This window comes from Rhinolophus hipposideros (genome assembly GCF_964194185.1).
Source record: "Rhinolophus hipposideros genome assembly, chromosome: 7".
NCBI classification, from domain to species: domain Eukaryota; kingdom Metazoa; phylum Chordata; class Mammalia; order Chiroptera; family Rhinolophidae; genus Rhinolophus; species Rhinolophus hipposideros.
Genome location: NC_138053.1, coordinates 82,560,124 through 82,585,688, shown reverse-complemented (window position 1 = coordinate 82,585,688; position 25,565 = coordinate 82,560,124).

Below are 25,565 nucleotides of genomic sequence, written 5' to 3'. Positions count from 1 at the left end.
CTGCGGGTGGAGATTCTGGTGTTTAAGTATAGTTAAGCAATAATCATAGAGCTGAAATAAAAAAAATACATTATTATTGAGTTCTGTACTATTCTAAAAAGGGTTATAATTAATGAGAAACACCTGAAGATGAGGAGACTATCTACAGAATCCCAGAGGGTGGTTTCCCTAATTCTAATTATTTAATGGCCTAAGGACAGCTATGTGTGCTGAATGCCTTTACGAAGAAAAAACTGAAATAGATTCCTCCTTACATATAAAGAGTAGGTAACTTCCAAAATATCAGTGATACTACATTTGCTAAGATGAAATTTCCATTTATTTATTTGCTTATTTCTCATAAAAAATATAATTGCATTTAAAAGGGGATATTCAGAGTTGTAAAAGTTTGCACTGTACTAAGAGTAAAACTGATTTCCCACAAACATTTGGCAATTGCATTGAGGTATATGACGATATGTTATTATATACACACATACGTTCACACGTAAAGGACATTGGTTATAGTAAGATACCTGATTCAATATATTTTATATAGTGTTATATTTAAGGAAGGTAATTGTTGCAAGAAAGTGTCAAATATTAAAATGCTAAATGGATGCATAATATCCCTTCAAAGGACATATCCCTTCAAGTAGATGTTGATTGCTTTATAGACTCTTAATTTAATCTGTGCTTTTATATGTGTTTTAAAATATTTTTTTTAATTTTATAATCATTTTATATTTACAGAAAAAATGCAAAGCTAATACAGAGCTTATATAATCCATACTCACTTCTCTTGTAAACAATTTGTATTGGTGTGGTACATTTGTCACTACTAATGAAAAAATATTGATACATTATTATAATTAACTAAATTTCATTGATACTTTATTCATACTTACTCTGTTTTAACCTAATATCCTTTATCTGTCTTATGACCTCATGCAGGATATATTACATTTAGTCATGTCTCCTTAAGGTTCTCTTGGCTGTGACAGCTTCTCAGGTTTTCTTTCTCAGGTTTTTAATCTTGACAATTTTAAGGAATACTGTTCACGTATTTTGTAGATGCCCCTCAACTGGGATATGTGCTGATGGTTTTTCTCATTATTAGATGTGGTCTATGTATTTCTGAGAGGAAGGCCACAGAAATAAAGTGCCAGTCTTATCACATCCTATCAAGAGCACCTTCCATGAACATGACTTATCAATGTTGTTAATCTTGACCACCTGATGGAGGTAGTATTTGCCAGGTTTCTTTATTGTAAAGTACTCCCCTGCCCCCTTTCCATACTGTACCTTTGGAAGAAAATCACTATGTTCAACTCATGCTTAAGTAGAAAATTATTCTCCATCTCCTTGAGAACAAAGTTTCTATATAAAGTATTTGCATTTCTTCTGCACAGATTGTCTATTTCTCACATTGATTCATTGATGTAATTATTTATGTCAGCATAGACCTGTGAATAATCGATTTCTGGGGGTTATAGTTTAATACACTTTTGATTATTTCGCTTCTCAAATTGTTCCAGCTTCAGCCTTTGCAAGTTCATTCTTTGTTTCTTTAATGTAACTTTTGTTTTTTTAATATAACTCCATCATTGTGTGTGTGTGTGTGTGTGTGTGTGTGTTTAAACAATCCCTTGCTTTTTATCCCTATCTATAAGAAGCTCCAGGCTTATATGGCATTTTCCATGTTTCATCTCTAGAATCAGCTGTTTCTCCGAGGAGTATTAATTCTCTTTAATACTGGGGAATAATATTGGAAACCAAGACCTGGGAGATGTATGTCCTCACTGCTATGTGGATGCCCCTGTTTCTAGGCCCACACAACTGACAGATGAGAAAGTGTATGTCTGTACGTAACCTTGCACAGTCCCATATTCATATACCTACAAGTATTCTATATGTAACTATTTATATCTATGTTAAGCTAAACATTCCATTATACTGAGGTCTCTAAATCTAATCCTTACCACATGTGTTATGCCAGCCTCATCCCCTTAATTTATCTGCAACCACTTCCTCCAGGAGTGAGAAACCTGATCTCACCACTTGCCATCTAGTTAAATGTTCAATTCTTGTATATATGTACAGTGGTTTAAGAAATGTTAACCCAGATTATGTATATTTTAAAAATTACTACCTCAAGTGTTAATTGAAATATTTGGGAAACCAGGTAAAAATAAATAAATACATACATATTCAATATATTTTGTCCATCCATTTGTGTTAGAGTGTGCATTAAATGTAGCTCTCTCAAAGCTACATACTTATTTCCAGGCAGGCCTGAAAGTCCGGTGGTTTCTTTAGCCAAATAAGAAGAGATGAGCTAGATATTGTTTATAACATGCTGTTAAAGTTTTAAGTTCCCTTGGCAACCCCAAAAGCCAATTATGTTATATTATATAGGTACGTGTAGATTGATGGCTTATGTCTGCCTTAAAGGGTTACATAGCCTAGCTTGGTTTTGTAATCAGTGAGACATAAAAAGAAACTGCTGGAAACTTTTGCTTAAGCTTCTCAGCAACTAAGATTTGCACATAACTGGATGCCTATAATCTGTATAAATGTAACCTGGGGAGCTGTGCACGCAAGTCTCTTAGTCCCCACTGTTTATCTTTGCTTGTTTGATACCCCTGCTGTCCTATATTATTTGCCTTTAAGAAAGTCCCCTATGAATATACTCAGTTGAGTCTTGATATTCAATCATAGGACCCTGTGACAAAACCTCACTGGGCTACCTGAAGAGGGATTTGCTGTAGTAACTCTAGTCTCCTAGAGAAGTCAGGCATTATATCGTAATTGGGATCCAGGAGAAAATGGAACTAAGGGAGCAATGACCATAATGACATCCTCCCCATTGCTAGCCTCTTTTTTAATCATGAATCTAATTTCTCTTAGTCCTTTTATAGTTTGCCATTCTCTGATTATTTAGGACACTTGATGAGCAGAAAGAAAAAAACAAAACAACAAGAAAACAACAACAATAAAAAACAAACTTTAACTTAGATTGTTGGTCAATTTTCCTGAGACAATTTTTGATTCAGGTCTATTGACCCTTTTTGAACATACATCATCTTACAACCAAACTGCCCAAGTACACAAGGAGTAGGAAATGGATTGTAATTGGCCTAATCGAGCTCAGGTGATCAAAAGCAATCAACTCTGTACAAGATCAGAACTGAATTATTCTGGGAGGTCCCCACTGCCACTCTGTGACTAGAACAGATTCAATTTCTAAAAATGGGGAAAGGATCAAATATGCTCACATATTTATGCCTCTTGATTTCTGTGGCATGGACAGTGAAATTTTCCTTATGCTTTTCATTAATAATTCCTATAAATTTTAAGTTAGTTGTTCATATGTTCTGGGGCCATCTTGAATTTCTTTTAAACTGGCCTCATTTCCCAATTAAAAATGTAAACCAGATTAAGATAGTGGCTGTAATATTAACTATATATGTGATCATAAGGTATGTTTTGCATTTAACAAATTTTTCATTCCAAATTTTGATTTTTATGTTGTAAAATCTATCTTGCTTTTCTTTTCTGATTTTTTCCACTGGATTTAATTTTAGGAAGTCACTTAAATACTGCTTTGGTTAACTTTTTTTTTTCTTTTGATTTATATGTGATGACTTTTAAATATAAAATGCTTAAATTGCTAATTTCTGAGTTCGTTAATACTTAGGTTTCTTTTGAGATTTGTTCATGAATTACAAAATTTCTCAATTTTTCTGTACAAATTCATGTATGAGATTTCTATATATTTCTTAATTAAAATATAATGTTAAATTTAGTAATAATTTTTAGTTTGATGATTAGAAATTTGAATTCACTTTTTGGGGAGAGATATTTTTCTTATGTTTTTTGTAAACACTGCATATGTGTTCCAAAATCTATCTATCAATCATCTATCTATCTATCTATCTATCTATCTATCTATCTATCTATCTATCTGTCATCTATCTATCTATTTGCAAGAGTGTCCTGCTAAAAATAGAGTTAAGAAAGAACACTTCATTCTTATTCAGTATTCTTCTTACTACAAACCCAAGGAAAAATGTCTACCAGTCTTAAATATCTTGGCTTCCTCATAAATCAATCAATGCTATAGTAAACATAGCACCAAACCTAGATGAAAAATTTGAAGTTCCCTGGGTTGAAGTGGATGTGGTTGAGATGTATGACAAAAAGATGAAGGAAGGTGTTATGAACATAAAGTTGTGTGACCTCAAAATCACAGGATGAAGCCTTAACAGCCAATGTGATGGTGTTTGGAGATGAGGAGTTTGGAACGTAATTAGGTTTAGATGAGTTCCTGAGGGTGCAATCCTCATGATGGCTTTGGTAAAATAGAGGTCGGACGCTGTCTCTCTCTCTCTCTCTCTCTCTCTCTCTCTCTCTCTCTCTCTCTCCCTGTCTGTCTCTCCTCCCCGCCCCTCCCATATACAGTAAGAAGTTAGGTATCTGCAAACCAGGAGAGGGGCTCTTATCAAGAACCCAACCATGCTGGCACCCTAGTCTTGAGCTTTGAGCCTCCAAACCTGTGAGAAATAAATGTTTGTTGTTCAGACCACCCAGTCAATGGCATTTTATATAGTTGCCTAAGCTAAGATAGGATTTAGTACCACACGTGGGTTGCTGCTGTAGCAAATACCTAAAAATATGGAAGTGGCTTTGAAACTGGGTAATGGGTAGAGGCTGGAAGTGTTTTGAGGTGCAAGGGAGAAAAAGCTGAGATTATCATGAAGGGACTGTTAGAGGTAATTCTACTGAGGACTCAGATAGAAAAGAGAAAAGCTGTAGAGAAAGTGTCCATCTTTACGTAAATATGTAAATAATTGTGAACAGAATGTTGATAGAAATATGGGCAGTCAAAGCAACAATTCTGGTGAGGTTTCAGATGGAAACTTGTTATTAAAAGCTGGAGGAAAAGTGACACTTTATATAAAGTGGCAAAAAACTTGGCTGAATTACATTCTAGTTTTTGTAAAAGGTAAAACTCAGGAGTGATGAAATTGGATAATTAGCTGAGGAGATTTCTAAGCAAAGTGTTGATAGAGCAGCTTGATTTCTCCTGAGTGCTCACAGTAAAATGTGACAGGAGAGATATAAATTGAAGATGGAACTGTTAATTCAAAAGGAGCCAGCATGTTCATATTGCAAAAAAGTGGGGAAGCTTGTTTTGAAAAGACACTTAAGTGTATGACTGAGAAATCATTTGATAATGAGACCATTGATGTGAGTCACAAACTTAATCAGCCATTTTAGCAGAGGCTAAGAATAGAGATGGGATTATCCCAACAAAGACAATGCTATCTCAACCTAAAAGGGACAGATCAAGACCAACAGATGGATGGAGGCTATTGGATTGCTTGGATTCTTCTACAAGACAGGACATAGAGCCATTCTGATGTGGACAAGTGTGCTTCCTCAAGAAAAAGGGAAGACTGATGCCAAAGGCAACTCAAAGATTATTAGGGTTGCTACTGTGACCACAGGCCCAGAGACATGGCTCGTTCCTCTTCTGTTTCAAAAGGTGAGGTTGTACCTCTGGTTTTGGTGGGCCAGTTGCCACTCCATTGCACTTAAAGGGCAGAGCAATGAACCAAGGAGGGCTATTTGTGTGCCTTAAGATCAAATAGGACTTTCCTTGCTAGATTTTGGACTGGTTTGGGATCCATTACCCCTCTTTCTTTCCTATTTCTTAATTTTGGAATGGGGATGTCTATCTTATGCCTGTCCTACCACTGTAGTTTGGAGACACAATAATTTTTCTGATTTTCCAGGTTTGTAGTTGGAGAGGAATTTTTTGTCTCATGCACCTTAAGTCTCACCCATATCCAATTTAAATAATATTTAGATGAGATGTTGGACTTTCAATTTTTAGAGTGGATGGTGGGATGAGTTAAAATGGGGGGCTGTTGAGATGGAATGTATATATTTTATAGGTGACAAGGACAAGATTTTTGCAGGGGCGGGGGGTATTGATGGAATGTTATGGACTGAATTGTATCCCTCCAAAATTCATATGTTGAAGTCCTAATCCCCACTGTGATAGTCTTTGAAGATGGAGCATTTGGGAAGTATTAGGATTAGATGAGGTCATAAGCATGGTGCCTTTATGATGGGATTAGGGTCCTTATGAGAGGAGACCGGAGAATCCTCTCTCTCTCTCTGTCTGTCTCTCTCTCTGTCTCTGTCTCTCTGTCTCTGTCTGTCTGTCTGTCTCTCTCTCTCTATTTCCCACCTTCTCTCTCCCTCTCTCTCCCTCTCTGTCCTTCTCTCTTCCTCTCTCCCACTCTCATGCAAGGATAACAAACATTAGGCTTCGGTAAGCCAACAAGAGGGCTCTCACCAGAGCCTGACCATGCTTGCATCCTGATCTCAGACTTCCAGCCTCCAGGACTGAGAAGTAAATGTGTATTATTTAAGCCACCCAGCATATGGCATTCTGTTAGAGTGGCCTGAGCAAGATAATGCAGGACACCATCATGTTCCAGATTAAATTTTATATCATCAAGAAGGATTGTTAATTGTGATTCACTTTCCTGTCCTTCTTTGCTGTGATTTAAACACAAATCCAGTGTTTGCTGTGCCTATTTCTCTCGCCATGTATGAAGAAGAAGCTATTCCTAAGCCTCCAAATGAGACCAAACACTGTGAAGTGGTGTTGTGCTAGGTATTATAGTTACAATCTTCAATCCACTACAATTTTTTCAATCCTACTGAAAGTCAATAATGACTGTGGTTACTTGATGTATTAAGCTTTTCATTCTTCCATCCTTACACTAAACTCTGTTTCCTAAGTGCAGTGTGGATTCCATCCGGACCATTGCTCTATCTGTTTTTTTTTTTGTTTGTTTGGTTTTTGTTTTTTTGTTGTTTTTTTTAATGTTTTATTAACTTTTATTCAATACTTATGACTCTTTTTCTGTCACTACTTGAGTTTTTGTGGTCTGGAGATGCTCTTATTTGGGAAAACTTTATCAAATACCTTTATTGAGAAAAAGTGGAAATGTTTGGGAAGAGAGTACGATGCCCTCTTCTAGAACAGTGCAATTCTATAAACTAGGAAACAGATGAGGTGTTTTCACCAATGTTTTCCCCTCTGAGCAACTGCATTTTGTAGGATAGAAGGTTTAATGTTGAACTCATGTTTGTGAATAGCCCCGAGCATAATGAACTAACAAAAAATCACATACAAGCTTATTCTCCATTTTGTCGTTATTTGCTGCTTACAAACACATTTTGTACGTTAAAGAAGGTACTGTGTTAAAGTAAGACGGAAATACCTCTCTTGTACAGAAAAAAAAATTTAACAAAACTCATTTTGTTTTTAATTAATCATATCTCTATATTTTAAAACAGAAAAAAAATGAATAAACCCCAAACTGAATCATGCTGTCGTAAGTTTGCAATTTAGAACTATTTATGTGATTATAATAATTAATGATGTAAAATTATATGTTTATTAATAATAATTTTACATTATAACAATATATGTATCTAATATGTATACTATACATTTTATGTTCTGTCAAGCAATCCTAGAGTAAGACTTAAGGAATGATCCATCTACAAAAGTTCACCTTAATTTAAAGTATTTGTAGAGATATTTAGAATACTGGAGCTGTTCATTAACATTTCAAATCTCATTTAAATGTAAATGGTAATAGTCTCTCTTTCTGCAACACTAGGTAGTTAGTGCCTTTCATGAGTAATAAGTAATTTGTTCCCCATTAGCTACAAGAAAGAATGGAGAGATAAATCAAAATCTGATAAGAGTCACAGTTAAAACAGTAACCTATGTGGAAGAGCATACAAAACATTGTTTTCACCATTATTTCATTATTGAAATTACAATCGATTCACATTTCAGCAGCTTTGGTATTAATCCGTCTCTGTTGTGGTATCTGTAATAAATGCATTTAACTATGAAATATTTTTGTAAGATTATATGAAAAACTAGACCTAATTTTTCAATATCTTCTTTATAGCAACTAAGATTTTAAAAACCTAGACTGTAACCCTTTGCTTAGAAATAGATTGTAAGAATAGAAATAAATCATTAAAAATGCAAGTAATATATACCACATACAAAATGTTCTCATAATGATGTCACACAATTATAGAAATAGATTCTAGGAATTCATATAGATTAGCAACTACTTATTGTCCAGTGAACCAACATCCTTGTTCATCAGCTTTATCTCACTCCTACCTACTCATTCATTTTTCTTCAAGTAACTAGTAGTTGTTTGTTTTATTTGCAATGCTTTTTAAAAAATAATATTTTCTTAATCAATTAAAACGATGTTCTTGCCAGTCCTTCATAAATTTATGTTCTATGAGTGTCTATGTGTATGTTATAATATGTGTGGAAAAAAGTATATATTTAATGTGGTATGAAACTAATCATAAAAAATCACTATTTTTTAATACATTATTTGTTATAAAAATACTGTCATTGTTTCCAATATTTAATTCTTGATCACTGATCACTGCTTCATCTACTGAAGTTTTGGCAAAGGCAACATCATGTCATGGTGAAGAGTTATGAACTCGAGTTAGATTCTGTTCAAATCTTAGCTAAGTGGCTTTGTTCAGATTACTTATCCTCTCTACTTTAGTTCTCTCATCAGGAAAACAGGAATACTGACCTACTTGCCCTATGAAGTTGTCGCAAGGATTAATTTAATACATGTAAGTTACTTAAAACATGTTAAGTGTGCAGTACATGCTATCTAGTGTTTTCATAACTTTTGATACTATTTAAAATATGTAAACTTATGTATGTGTAAATAGTCTCTCTAGTTTCCTTTCATGAGTCGTCACCGGGTGAGGTTTTAGAATTATTAAATGCTTCAGTCAGAGGTCTAGATGTTAGGATGGACTGGTTATCAACTTTGTTCATATCGCCTTCCCAGGCTTGAGTTGCCATTCAAAAACAAGGTTTCCTAAAACAGATGCTGGTGAAAGGGTACACATTTGCAATGAGAAGATGAGTAACTTCTAGAGATCTAATGCACAATATTGGGATTATGGTCAATAATACATTAACATAACTCAAAGTTGTCACAAAACTAGATCTTAAATATTCTCACCATATTAAAGAAATGATAATTGTGCAACATGATAGAAGTGTTAGCTAGTACCTATGGTGATAATCATATTGCAATATATAAATGTATTAACACATTGCACACCTGAAACTCATGCAATGTAATATATTAATTATATCACAATTTAAAAAAGTGGAATGACGGTGGAGAGATATTTTTTCACTATCAAACGGAAAAAAAAATTATCAGTAATACACAGTTTTGTTGAAGACATGGGGAAAAAAGCACTCCCTTTCACTACCTGTGGGTGTAATTTGATGTAATTTTTTGTAGGGCAATTTAGTAGTGTGCATCCAAAGTCTTTAAAACATGTACACACTTTTTGAGCAATTTTGTTCAAAATTATTTATAATTAGATTTCACTTCTGAAATTTTCTTCATAAATTTGTTTCTAATAGGGAAAAATCAGTAACAACCTACATTTCTTCAAAATCCTGAGAGTAGGCATTTGGCTAAATAAATAATGGTTTCTTCAGACTGCAAAATATTAGGGAGCTCTTAAAATTGATGATGTGAATGTGGACACGAGAAAAGTCTTGGAGCCCTATGTTGAGTAAAACCTCATTGTTTTTTTCTTGTTGTTAATAGATATTGATTGAAAGTATACAAGAACTGCAAAACAGTATCGATAGGGGTTCCTCTTGGCAGTGGATGGTGGGGGATCTGTGGGAGAAGAGATCAGCTTCCACATGGTCTCTACTGCTGCCCAAACAGATTGTGCCAGCATCCCCTTCTAATGTAACTTTCTTATTTCAGAAGTTACAGAATAATAAAACAAAAAACAAAAAACAAAAAACAAAAAAACAACAAAAAATAAACATAAAATATACTGTATTTTCCAAATTCCCTTGTAGCTTAGTAACCTCAGAAATCTTCCAATTAAAAAAAAAAAATACTGTTATGGACTGAATTGTGTCCCCTGCCTCCCAAATCATATGTTGAAGCTCTAGCTCCCAATGCTATGAAATTTGGAGATGGTGTCTTTCGGGGGTAATTAGGTTTAGATGAAGTCTTGGGGTGGGCTCTCCTTATGAGATTAGTGCCCTTATAAAGACATACCAGATGATTTGCTCTTGAGCCCTCTCTCAGCTAAGACACAGCAACAAGTTGATCTGACCTTCTGCAAGCCAGAAAGAGAGTTCTCGCCAGGAACTAAATCAGCCAGAACTTTGATACTGAACTTCCCAGTCTGCAGAACTGTGAGAAACAAATGTTTGTTGTTTAAGCCAAAACAACAACATCAGCAACAAAACAAAACAAAACAAACAAAAAAGCAAAACAGATTCCTCCTGATAAGTGCTGTTTGTAGTTGGTATCTAAGTCAGCATAGAATTAAAACAGAGAGCTATCAAAACATATTATGTGCAAATAATCATGTGTTCCCCTTACCCAAAGCTCTACCCTTAGCTTGGTGGCTAAATTGTCTGAATCTAAAGATAACAGAATTGGTATTTTAGTTATATACTGCTTACCCGTCTGAAGGTAAAGTGTTATCTGGAGAGTCTATTAGCTTAAAATATGTTACTATCATTTTGTTGTTTGTTCTATTTGTTATATTCTATTCTATGTGCTATATTTGAAGGGTTTCAGTTGTGCTAATTCTTTTATGGCATGCCTATATTTTTTCTTATAAAGTGCTCTAATTAAAAGAGTCTAACTTTTATAGACATGAATATACACATATATGAACTTGATCATCTTATCAGAATTTAAAGAGTATTTTTAATTTTTTTTATTTTCATATTTTCTCACTTAGTCTAACAAGATAATAGGCTAATGAGAGATATGCAACAAATATATATTTATCTTTTTTGGCATAACTTTTTATTTCTGTTAATTCCTACTGCCATTTGTTATAATAGAAGCATCTTCATTTGGAAAAATTTGCAAATGATGGATTTTTTTTTAATTTCATGATCACTATTATATTAGATTTTGCTTATCTTTGTTCTTGTTCCCTGATCTATTTAAAAAATAGTATCAGTGAGACTTGATATTATGAATATCAGTCTTCCGTCTTGAAAAACTGCTCTGCAAAATATATATGTGAACATAAAGATGAAGCATTCAGATTATACTTGTTGTTGGAATTAATTATTCTGAACCTTCTAATTTTTGTTGTGAAGCTGCACAAGGACGAGTGTACCTTGGCATGTGCTCTCAGAAGGGCTATTTAAAAAATCCCACAGTAAAAAAAGATAAGTAATGTATTTAGGGTGAATCTTCTATAAGTTGAAATTGTTCCCATCTTCTTCAGTTTATCTCTTGAAATCAGTTGTTCTCCATGTTGTTGAGGAGTCTGAAAGCTGCAATGTGAGGCTCTGTTACATGTTGTGCAAACTTTCAAATCAAGTGTCTTTTGGATAATTGTGTGAATTCTGAACATAGAACTCACTGATATTGACTTAGTAACTATAGAGCACACAAATTTATAACAGTGATGAGACTGATACAAAGACACCCCCCCCCGATAACTATGAAAATTAAAAAAATAAAAAGCTGTATTTGGTGTTAAAATATGAGGAAGGAGATACTTAAAATTATGTTGGGATGATTGCCAACTCATCCAAGTTTTAAGCTGATGAAAATTTTGTGGCATGTGACAGACAGTATCAGTGAAATTTAGATTTTTCTCATAAGATCCTTTTGTAAATTGCTAAATAAATGGAAAGAGAAAGCCAAAGTGACAGGGAAATGACAAATGATACTATCCTACTGCTGCTATAGAAAGTATTGGCAAAAATGCAACCAATAACCACGTAGGAGGGAGGCCCTAATCATATTACTTTAAGATTAGTATTGGAAATAAGAACTGGCTCACATTGTTATCCCAATTCTTTTATGAGATTTGAAAAATATAATAATCATAGTCTTATCCCAGGAGACATCCAGAAATAAAATTTACAGCTGTCTAGGCTCAGTGTAAAAATAAAGAATTATTGACTGAAACTAAGGACTACAGTGTAAAATAATTAGGACATATACAGAAAAATAGCAGCAGATGCCTGAAGAATCTTTACTGTTTTGCATGCTCATATTAAATGAGAGGTGTCTAATAATTTCATAGGAGATATACCAGTACCAAGGGCTTACTTGATAAGTCCTTGAATGATCAGTCATTAGATGTGATATTTAATATTTATTAAATATTAGTTATACATATTTGCACAACAAATTACTGTAAACTTAGTGCTTAACACAAACCATGTTTGTTATCTCACGTTTCCTGGAGGTTGAGAATCTGGTAATGGCTTATCTGGCTCTACTGTAGGATCTCTCACAAGACTGCGATCAGGATGTCATGGATAGAGGCCCATCTGAAAGCTTAACTTGAGAAGGATCTGCTTCCAAGCTTTTGTGGCTGTTGGCAGAATTCCATCATGAGGGTCGTGGGACAGAACCCCTCAGTTCCTTGTTGGTTGAGCTGTGGCCACCCTCAATTATTTCAACACATGAGCCTCTCCAACACATCAAGCTTCATCAAAGTGTATAGGTAGAGATGGCAATCCAGAGAATCTGTTAGCAAGACAATAGTCACAATTTCCCATAACTTAATCACAGTAGTGATAGTCCATCATCTTTGTCATATTCTGTTGGCTGGAGTTAAGTACATAGGCCAAGGCCACACTTCAAGGGAAGGCTTTAAAAATAGTATGAAGGATATGAGGATCACCAGGAGCCATCTTGGAGGCTGCCGACTCCAAGTAATAACATAAATATAGTAGTTTTCCCCTCTTCAAGTGAGTAAAAGGCAAAGTTAGAGGGGCCAATAGAGAAAAGAGAAACTGTGTCCTTCCTTCTACCATTACAGCTTGCTAACTTCAGTTAAAATGCTGTGAACATCAGTTGTGTTAGATTTGTCATACAGGTCATACAATTAAGTTTGTGAACTAATCCTAGAAAAAGTGCTACTGACCTCATTGCTAAATATCACTATAGTCACCTTTGAAGTACGCCCCTTGGGAAGCTATACTCCAATGTCAGTGCCTAGTCCATCCTTCAAGGCAATTGTGGAGCTCTTTTTCTGGAATGTCCATCAGAGCTGTCATCATATTATACTTGATACTGAATGTCATCAACATATCTTCCTTTCAGTATTTCCTTTATCTTCCAGTAAAGAAAGTCATTGGGGTCCAGATCAGGGGAATAGGGAGGGTGTTCCGATAGAGTTATTTTTTAACTGGCTAAAAACCCTCACAGACAGTGCTGTGTGAGCTGGTGCATTGTCGTGATGCAACAGCTATGAATTGTTGGCAAAAAATTCAGATCGTTTTAACATTTTCACTCAGCCTTTTCAGCACTTCCAAATAGGCAATGTGGTTAACTGTTTGTCCATTTGGTACAAAATCATAATGAATAATCACTCTGATATCAAAGAAGTTAGCAACATTGTTGTAACCAGCTTGTGAACTTAATTGTCAGACCTCATATGTCTTCTAGATTCATTCGTGTGTGGCAAATACCAGGATTTCCTTCCTTTTTAAGTCTGAATAATATTCCTTGGTACATAACCATCACATTTAAAAAATGTATTCATCTGATGACAGACATTTAGGTTGTTTCCATGTCTTTACTATTATGAATAATGCTGCAGTGATCATGGACATATAGCTAGCTCTTCAGGATCCTGATATCAATTCTTTGGATATTTATCCAGAATTAGGATGGCTGGATCATATGGTAGATCTGCTTTTTGTTCTTTTTTAAATTTTTTCATTAATCATCAGGGAAATACAAACCAAAGCAATGATATTACCTTAGCATATGTTAGAATGGCTATTATCAAAATTACAAAAGAGAACAAATGTTAGTGAGGATGTAAAGAAAAAAAATCTTATACATTGTTGGTGGGAATGTAAATTGGTACAGCCATTATGGAAAAGAAAATGTGCTTTACTGATGTTCTGTGACTAAATAATTGTGTCTTTGCACATGTCACTTAAGCTACCTGAGCCTCAGTTTTCACACTTAAAGAATAAAGGTGATGGACTGAGTTGTCACCATTGTCATTTAAAAATATTCTATGCCTATCTAAACAGTCCACATATAAAATTTGACATGTTGATTGAAATAATACCTATTTTTTACTTCTTACTCTTGACTATTCTTGACTTACTCTTGACTATATTTTAAACAAAATGGAAAAATCTTGTCAGACTTTAAGTGTACACCTACATAAACATTAAAACTACCAACAGTGTTTTACAGAAAAATTGCACTACCATTTTAACTGGATAATTTAAACTCAAATACATGTTTATGTATGAAGAGAGGCTTGCCAGTTTATATTTCTTTTAAAAATTCACTCTTACTTTTAAAAATCTACTGTATAGCCATTGGGGGATATAATTATCTCTTCTACCATCTGTTAGGGAGTAGACTGTGAGCATAATACTGGTTATTACTGGAAACAACAATGTGCAATCATCCATGTGAGTTTATAATGTGTAATCATTAAAGTATACTGATTCTTTGATTTTTTTCATTCTCAGAAGTTATCACAAAGATGTTGAAGTTGCCTTTGAGTACAAATTTTCACACCTACACTCACTTTAATATTATTTTATTTTGCAAATAGTCAAAAAAATGAAGCACATGTTCCAGCAAACCAAGGATCTTTACATATCAATACAATAAATAACTGACCTATATTTATAAGACTTCCATTGCAAATTTGACAAAGTTATATGTAGATATAGATAGATGGATATATATATATATATATATATATATATATATACACACATATACATATAGATATAGATATATGGATATATATATGGATGGATATATATATATATATATATATATATATATATATAGAGAGAGAGAGAGAGAGAGAGAGAGAGAGAGAGAGAGAGAGAGAGAGAGTTATAGAGTTTTGAAGAATAACAATTTTATAGTTACTATTCAATACCCATGAAAGCATAATGGAAGCATGATTTGTGGCCAAGGGCAAAAGAGGTTTATACATTTGCCCATGAAATGATCTGTCTATTGAGCATAGAAGGATCTCTATGGAAGGAACTGATACTTTTCATATAAGAGAAATGTTTGTTTCATTTTATTGAATAAACTCAGTGGTTAACAATATTGATGCTCTGGTGAAAGATTGTTTTCATAAGCAGGTCTTTCTAAATCAGAGCTTTATGTTGTGCTCTACAAACCAGTATGCTGCTACTTGGATTCTGTATCCATCAAAAGTCCACATTTGTTCCAAATATTAATATAATATAGTCACTTCAGGGAAGTTTGTTCTCACTATTTGCCTGGAGTTTTAGTCTAAACTTTCCCAAAATTGTGTGAACCATTAAATTCATTTATTTTGAACTTACTCTCATCATAATTGTCTTTGAATTTTAAAGGAACACTCTATCCTTTTGAAACATTACACAAAAAGTGAATGATTCTACTCTACCTTTGTTTTCCCATCTTGGTGTTTATGTTGGGTTCAGATTTTGTACTTTCTAAACTAAAACTTCCATAATATGATGCTGTTTCTTTTTCTGTTCATGTCTCATTGACAGTTATAGTTAAACATCTGCTTCTTGCTTGGCAAAGTGCCATTAGTTGCTAAGTTTCTTTCTCCCAAAATGACACTTTCTTTTTTGCTTGATTCTCTTGTACATCAATAGTTTTTTGGTATCCAATCCCGCCTGTCAACATGAACACTTTTAGATGCAAAGTAAAAGTAATTGATGCAAATGGGAGCACATTCTAAGATTTTGTTTGAGGTGATTTGAGATGTTAGTTGACCCTATGTGGGTATATTAATATGCACCTAATTATTTTTTCATAAAATCTTTATTAATATCATATTTTATTCTTAATATCTGAATCAGTCACATGAACAAATAAAATATGTTAATTTTAGAAGAGTTTAACAAATAGCCTAATTATGATTGGGTGAACAGGGTAGTTTTCTGGAACTATAAGCAGTGGGGAACTTTAACCACCAGAGATCTAATGGGGCAAGAGGGAGAAGGGGAAGAAATGTTAGTAGAATATGAAGAAAGAACTGCACAAAGAAAGATACCTTATATAAGCTGTGACCTTTGAAAAGAGGATAACAGCAGAATGCACTAAACCCTCACAGAAATAGCTGAGGTAATAAATAACCCAGTCTCACTTACCTTCTTTCCTTCATTGCCCTACTGGTACACCTCTTTGGTCATTAGTCACCAGAGAACAGAAACCAAGGCAGCCTTTTGATTTAGTTAAAATATGTCAGTCTTCAGGAAGAAAAGCGACAGTAGATTAATGGAAAATACCATGCACAACACACCTCTCTTGCACCACAACATCCACTATTGCCCTCTTTTCAGTTGAAAAATTGTGTAACTGATGACACAAAAAGGCCTGTCAACTGCCAAATCATCCTGATTCATTCAGTCTCATATCCACTTAAAACTTAAGATGTTATCTACCATCATTCTCTTTATATAAATCAATAACGATATAAAGGGCATTAGAATTAACATCACAGACAGCTTCTGTTTTTATTTCTTCATCTGCTCATTAGCATAAATTAGTAATCATTGCCATTTTCTTCTACCAACCTTTCTATATTCCATTTATCTTCTACCAGCAACTTACCATACATGGCTCTTTATGTGGTAAAGTGATTCAATTAATCTTACAGGAGTTGAGTCCCTGATGATCTGATTTGTACTGCCTGAGTTATTCATTGACCAGGATCATTGGGCAAGGAAGTACTTGAAGGCACTCCAGTGAATCCTCTGGATTTCAGACACCATCCTCCATCCCTACAATGTCTAAGGGCAATTCACTTTACCTCTGGAATTAGGATTCCTTGGCCAGTGTCACCCATGTCTGCTTGTGTAGGAGAAAACCAATAGCCACAAGACAATGTCAATTTCAGATTCAGTGACACAATACTGCATTCCCTATTGGGAACATTTCATTAGGCCACTGGTGCTTTTAAACCAACTGAGGTCAAAGTCATGTTGCAAGAAGAAAAAACAATTTTCAAAGTTTTGTTGTTGTTGTCGTTTTGATAATAGTGATTGAAACACTGCTAGTTACATTTTTGTTTTGTTCTGTTTTGTTTTGCTTTATTTCCTTACTGTGATAAAGATGACACATTATATTGGACTTCTGCTTTCAGACATGTCTGAAACCATCCTCTGAGATAACTATTCAAGTTTTTAGGGTCCTATTTCCAAGTTGGCGTGGTAGCTGCCTTTCTAGCAAGCCATTTTACTGTCTTATCAAATGAGCTGATTCCAGATCAATGATTTCTTTAGGCGTGAATCCAAAAGGGGTTGTATCGATGGAAGAGATCTTGTGTGGGATAAAACTGGGGTGGATAAAATATTTGGCGTGGCCGTGAATGTTTGTGCTGGCAGAAATGTTGCAGTCAGAGACTGTAAATCAGTTCTAGGAATATGTGTGTATTTCAATGGAGAGAAAGCATCAACCCTCCAAGATAAAATGTGTCCAGTGTAAGTATCCTGCTATTAGACACTTATAGCAGGATAGAGAGCCATATGATTGTTTTTCACCCTACAACATCCATGGAATGGACCATATGAGAGCCAAATAATTGTTTTTCACCGTACAACATCCATGGAATGGACCAGCTCTGGAGTGGTGGGCACTCAGCAGTGTTGAAAGGTCATATCATTGAAGCCAGCATTGATCTTGATCCTGAAAGTTGTGGCTAACCGGTACAGTCCACTGTGCAGGGAAAGGAGCTGATGGACATTGACAAGATGGGCTTTAACATTTGCATTATTATTTAGGTCCTCTTCCCCCACATACATATGTTCTGGTAGACATGAAAGAAGAAAACAACTTCTTCACACTCTGTTGCTAGTTTTTCAATTTTATTTTTCCAGGTCTGTAAACAGCAGGGCAAAAAATTGACCTCTGCCCAGGAATTATTACATATCTATAAGCAGCATATCATGTTGATTAACCAGGAAATCAGGCTGTGTTTATTTCTCCTTCCTTTCAATTTTTGTGAGTAACACTCCATGTGGCCATAGAATGAGTTTAGGGTGTGATGACAAAACAATAGTGCAATGAGCTCAATTGTGTCCCCCTACTACATTCACTTATTGAAGCCCTAACCCCAGTCCTCTGAATGTGACTTTATTTTGAAATAGTGCCATTGAAGAGGTTATTAAGTTCAAATGAGGCCTATAGGAAAGACTCTAATCTAATCTCACTGCTGTTCTCATAAGAAGAGGAAATTCAGGAACAAGGAAATACCAGGGATGTATGCACACAAGGGAAAGATCATGTGAGGACAGTGACAAGATGGTCATCTGGAAGGTGAGGAAAGAGGCCTCTGAAAAAAATCAAGTCTACTAGTGCAATGATCTTAGACTTCTAGCTTCCAGAACTGTGAGAAAGCAGATTTCTGTTGTTTAAACCACCCAGTCTTTGGTATTTTGTTATGGCAGCCCTAGCCAACTAATACAAGTAAAATTAGGTATGATAGAAATCTGAACCTGCTTGTACCATTGGAAGATTTTCATTCTGGTCAGCTTTTTAAGATTCCCTCTTGGAATTGAATGTTTCAGTGAACATCCTATTTTATGGGTCAATGAAACAATTAACCCTCAGTTCAAAATAGGTTGCTCAGGTCAAATATTAATTTGGTGCAGCTATAGTTATGGTTAGGTGATCAACCTCAATTAAAATACAGGATAAAGCCAAACTCTTTTTTCAAATAGAATAAAGTGGCAGGCCCCCACATTTCACAATGTGCATTTTTGTTAATGGATTCATGTTCTAATACTGTGTTTGTGAGTTCCATTCATGTGTGCACCTATAATTTGTTCTTCTATATTCTACAGTCAATTATATTTATAAACTATAATTTATTTAATAGTAGATAAGCATATGTTGTTTTTAGTTTTAGGCTACTATAAAAAAAATGTTATTATGAAAGTTCTCCCATATGTCTTCTGGTTCATTTATGCATGCATTCAAATTGGGTATATATCTAGAAGTGGAATTGCTGAGTCATAGAATGCAATAATTTTCAACTCTAGTAGATAAGCTAAACAGTTGTCCAAAGCAAATACACCAATGTAAAAATCTCACCAGCACACTGATAATTGTGAGATTATTCTAAGAGTTTCCTGCTTCCATCTCCCTTCAACAATTATAATTGTCAATCTTAATTTTAGAAATTCTGTTAGTTTACATTAATATACTCTCATGGTTTAACTTGAATTACCCTAATTAACAATGAAGTTGAACATCTTTTTATATGATGATTTGACTAATGGATAACTTGTGAAATGTCTGTTCACTTCCCTTGCCAATCATATAAGGAATTAACATTATTTTTTTATAGTTATTGGTTATGTGAGTCACAAATACCTTTTTTCCTCTGCAATCTCTCTTTTCTATTTTTCTTCATTTTAATGTATCTTCATGTGTTAATAAGAGCATAAGTATTTTATTGAGACATATGAATGTAAATAACAGAAAAGCCAAGTAATTTGAAGTGAATATTACTGAGCTAGAGTACACAGAGTTGGAGATAAATGGATAAAGGGGCTCAATAGCTACTAGAATATTTAAAATTATTTTAAATTAATATGTCATAATATTTCCTTATGGAAGGGAAGAAAAGGAAGGAAGGAAGGAAGAAAGGAAGGAAGGAAGGAAGGAAGGAAGGAAGGAAGGAAGGAAGGAAGGAAGGAAGGAAGGAAGGAAAGAAAGACGGAAGAAAAGAAGGAAGGAGAAAAAGAAGAAAGAGTGTTAGAGGGAGGGAAAAAATGGAAAGTAAAGGAGGAAGGAAGGAAGCACAGTTCTTCCGTAATGCCTATAAAATTCTCAGTTACTCAAGCCCAAACCCTAGGAGGTCAGCACTTCTTATTCTTTTATCTTTCACTTGTAATCATATGCTATTTTTTCTACCTCCATATTTAATTCAAATGTAACTGTTCTACCTCCAAAACATCAGAAAGCAACCAATTCTAAAGCATAGTTAGAATAGAATGATATTATAAGAGTTCACAGAAATTGACATGGCCCAATCTTATTGTCTCTCATTTGTCATAGTACATGTTTAGAATGTATTCTAATTAGAAACAAACAAATAAACAAACAAAAAACCCAAAGATGGTGTAAATGAGGTCTGACAATGAAGTTCTGGAACTCATTCTAGAGAAAGTGCTACATACCTTACTGCTGAATATCACTATGGTCACCTTTGAAGTACTCCCCATGGGAAGCTATGCACCCATGTCAGTGCCTAGTCCACCCTTCAAAGCAATTTTGGAACTCTTTTTCTGGAATGGCCATCGTATTACACTTGATGTCCTGAATGTCATCCAAATGTCTTCCTTTCAATATTTCCTTTATCTTCAGGTAAAGAAAAAAGTCATTGGGGGCCAGATCAGGTGAGTAGGGAGGGTGTTCCAATACAGTTATTTGTTTACTGGCTGAAAACTCCCTCACAAACAGTGCCGTGTGAGCTGGTACATTGTTGTGATGCAAGAGCCATAAATTGTGGTCGAGAAATTCAGGTCGTTTCTGTCTAACTTTTTCATGCATCCTTTTCAGCTCTTGCAAATAGTAAATTCGGTTAACTGTTTGTCTAGTTGGTGCAATTCCATAATGAATAATCCCTCTGATATCAAAAAAGTTTAGCAACATTGTTAACTCTTGATTTGGACTGACAGAACTTTTTTGGTCTTGAAGAATTGGCTGGCTTCCATTGTGAATTTTGACACCTTGTTTCAGAGTCGTATTGGTACACTCATGTTTCATCACCAGTGATAGCATGGCCCAAAACATGGTCTTGGCAAACTTTGACTCTCCTTTGCTTTGGTTCCTCAGCAAGCTCTTTCTGGACCTTTTCTGCACACACCTTTCTCATACCAAGATTTCCAGTTAAGATTTTCCTGTTTCTCTATTGATGTTTACAGTGGTACCTCGGTTTTCAAACATCTTCGTTGATGAACATTTCAGTTTATGAACACCATAAATTTTATGGACCTATGGTATCATTAGATAGTAAAATTAATGCTAAATTTGCAGTTTTAGGGGTTGATTTTAAAGGTCTGTAACATATTAATTCATTTTGCATTACTTTTTATGGGGAAACCGTGCCTCGGTTTTTGAGCGTTTCAGAACTCTAAAGGTCTCCCGGAATAGATTACGTTCGAAAACTGAGGTATCACTGTACTTGGTTTACTATGCTTCCCACAGTTTGCCAATGATTTTGACACACAATTTGATGAAGTTTTGCAATGTTTTTGTCAGTTCTGCTCATCACTGCCTGCTCTGACCTCTCTTCATCAGTGACACATTCTCTTTCCTCAGAAAAACATTTAATCCATTTGTACACTGTCATTTTCTTCACAGAATTATCCCCATAAACTTGGTCTAACATGTCTCTTGTTTTACTTCCACTCTTGCCAAGTTTAACAAGAAATTTATTGTTTGTTCATTGCTCTGATTCAAGCTCAGACATTCTTGTAACAGCATACAAAAACATGCAACAACAATAATGAACTCCACTCAGAAAGACTCCACCACATTGTTGACATGAACACAGCTGTGAGACACTGATATACCAACGTTATGAAATCTTTCCCACCTGTTTGTACAGGGCTGCCAATGTAAGCAAAAGGTGGCAACTTTGCAAACTCAATTGGTAGACCTCTATGGTAAGTGCACCATAGATTTTGCAGAAAGGAAACATATCTGTTCAAATATCACTTTCTCAGACAGGCTATTCATGCTCCAAAAAACTAAAGTGCAACATATTTATCCCTCCAAATCAAACCAACTATCATGTTACATCATTCTATTTCCATTGTCTACGGAGAACTCATAACAACATGGTATTAGGAGTTTGACTTCATTTTTTGACTTCATGTATATTTTTCTATTTCTATGAAGCTCCATGAGCACAGAGGTTTTCATGTCCTTTTCACACTTGCGTTTCCAATACCCAGAGGGCCACTGACATAAAATGGGAACTCAATAAAAAATTGTCGTATTTTTGTATGACATACCTAGTGCAATTATCTGTCTAGAATTAGAGGGGAATAAAAGATAAATTATGACATTTATTTCTCTTAACTTTAATTGCAAAATTTCAACTTTATTTTCATTACATTTCATTACATTTTATTACATTTTATTTCATTACATTTTATTACTTTCATCTCTACTAATCTCTACTAATCTACATGTTTCAACTGCATGGAAAGCAGAAATAAATGGGTACACAGAAACTTCTAGTAATTCCAGATGGCTGAAGATTAATTGAAACTATACAGGGTATTATCCATGGTTGAAAACATAAGGTTCAATCTTATCTATATTGTCTAAAAATATTGTAGCAACACCTTTTTGAGGCTAATTATGTAATGTGAAGTTTTAAATCAAATAAATGTAGTAACATTACTGATAGCTGGACATAAAGCATATGGCTACATTCTTAGTTATTGTATTCTCTAAGCAATCTGTAAAGCACTAGTTTCATGGGAGTGAACTATTACTTTAATTTTGATCAACATCTGTGATTTTTTGCATTAGAGAATAACCTGGCAATAAAAATAGCAATGGCACGTACCAGAGATGTTGGATTTTTCTTTCTTTCTATCTTTCTTTCTTTCTTTCTTTCTTTCTTTCTTTCTTTCTTTCTTTCTTTCTTTCTTTCTTTCTTTCTTTCTTTCTTTCTTTCTTTCTTTCTTTCTTTCTTTCTTTCTTTCTTTCTTTCTTTCTTTCTTCTTTCTTTCCTCCCTCCCTCCCTCCCTCCCTCCCTCCCTCCTTCCCTCCTTCCCTCCTTTCTTCCTTCCTTCCTTTTCAAATTTTCTAACACAGCATATTTAACATAAAGCAAGATGATTGCATTTTTATTAATGCGACAGATTGACAATGGAATGTTTCTGACTCTCATCTTTGGTTATGTTATTTCCAAGTACCCAATTATCTTTTACTGTATGTGGAGTTGAAAGGTACCAACTTTATTTAGAAGGAGGAGAGCAAGACATGTTTATAGTGAATAAAGGATTCATCTAAAGAATGTTAATACTCTCCTTTCCAGTCTTTAAGTGCTTATAAAATTATGTGTTCCAAGAATAGATATGCACACCTCAGAATATTAATATTGTTATCTTATGGAGCCAGAGATAGACAAAATGCAAGTCATAGACAATTGGAAGTGACCTCACAAACTCATCCTGTAAGTAATCATAATTTATTTTTTTTTAATTACCTGCAATGGGTTGGACTACCTTGTTAAATTCTCTTTCATATTCAGTTAGATTATCATCACTCTTTAGCTTTCCATGATTTACTACCTATTACACATTTGGAAAAGTACTTCTTAACCTGAGTCTCTGTAAAATTCCATACAAACTTTTATGACAGCACTTACACCAACTTATATAATAATAAATATTTTATATGTTCATTTTTGTGGTTATACTATATAGGCTTTCATAATAGTAATTATATTTATTCATATTCAAGAAAGTAGACTGTAGTATTTTAGAAAAAGACTAAAGAAGCCTGGGCCAAATTGTTTTGAGTCGAGCTTTCAAAATATGAGCTGCATGGCCTTGAACAAATTAGGTATCTTCTTTCTTCTGTTTCCAATTTGTAAAAGGGGGTATTAATAGCCCTAAATTATTGGATTCAGTAATGATTAAGTTAGTTAATATTCTACCCCTTATTATATCCCAAGTTCTCCATAGAGTGTCAGATATTTAGTTAGATTAAATGGTTTTTGTAAACTTATTACTGAAATCCCATGACAAAATTCAACCTGATAAAACATGTGCTTGGAACAAGTAAACACTTGGTAATTATTTCTTCATTTAATGAAGGCATCAGCAAATGAATAGTGAAAGAGTGGATACCCTCTGTATCAAGGAAAACTAGATTAAGAAAAATTAATTCACAGGGCAATTAATTCACAGGGCAATTTTCTAAATTAAGAAAGAAACTAATTATCAACCAATCCTCCACATGGTTCAAATTCACAACACTTTTCATATAAAATGTCATTTTGTCAGTAAAGGCATCTCTTGGATATTTTAATTATATTTGATCAGCAGTGGCCCAAAAATCTAAATTAAGTTTACCTAAATGAGTTTGATATTGTTCTTTCTGACTATATATATATATATATATATATATATATATACACACATATATATAGTATATATACACATACATATACCTATACACATATATATACATATACATATATGTTACAATATAGTTGCATGTATATTGCAATATAGTTACATACACATATACATATATTTGAAAATACATATACCAATGGTGCCAAAAGAGTACACATTTTAAGAGATGTTATCTATGTATTTTCAAAGGTGAATTGAATTAAGTTAGCAAAGAGTAGTATGACATTCAAAAGATGGAGTTAGTCAAACGAATGCTAGCGTCATTCATTGTATTATAATATAAATACAGATTTTTCCTTTCTTAAAATGTGTATACATTTTTTGGTACCCTCTCTATATATTTGTATATCTACATATCTATATATCTATATTGACATCTACATCTATATCTAGATATATAACTTCTTATAAGTTCCATGGTTTATATCTTTTATGAAGGATACTTGCCATCTGTTTTATAACCATATATCTCACAATTAGCTAGTATTTTTCTTTTTCACAGTTTATCATCTGCCCATTTAGATTACAGGTTCTCTACTTTTTGATTTTTTTATTTTTATTTTTCCCTAAAGCCTTTTACATACATAGATATGAACGGATTCTTTGAGCGCCCTTGCACTGTGACGTTGAGTGGGTGGGGGGACATCAAGAGAACCCAGGTTTGCTTGACAGACAGCGTGAGCGGGACTCCTTGCAGATAAGTCTGGGATGAGGGACTTCCAGCACCCTGGCCTCCAGGTGTTTCTCATTACAGAACTGCCTACCAACCCCCGGAGAATGCCCTAGAGCCCACCAGATCTGGTTTCCATTGGGAAGAGTGGTTGGGGTAGCTCTGCCTCTGTCTCCCATGGTTCCGCCATTCTGTGAACTGCCCTTGACTCTCAGCGCATCCCCTGCCCATCCTCTCCCCACCCCTCCATCACATCAGGAACCGACTTTACTTCCACTACGCACCCAAGGCCACGTAGCACGCAGCTCCAACTCCACTGCCCATTTGCCTTTCTGGGAAACCCCACACTCCACTCCCCACGCCCTCCTAAAAATGAACATGGTTTTAGTAACTTCAACTTATTTAAATATATTTGTCTATTTAAATAAGTATATTATTCTTGAGTAAAGATATTTTCTCCCCCCCACCCCCGCATTTCATTCCGTTTCTAGCACATAGAATTGGGTATTTGTTTTCATGCTATCTTTGTCTTGGGCATCTCGACTGCTAAATGACATATTCTTTATAGTTATAGCATGTGTCGTGTGATAAAATAAGTGGAAACATTTGATTATTTTGAATCAT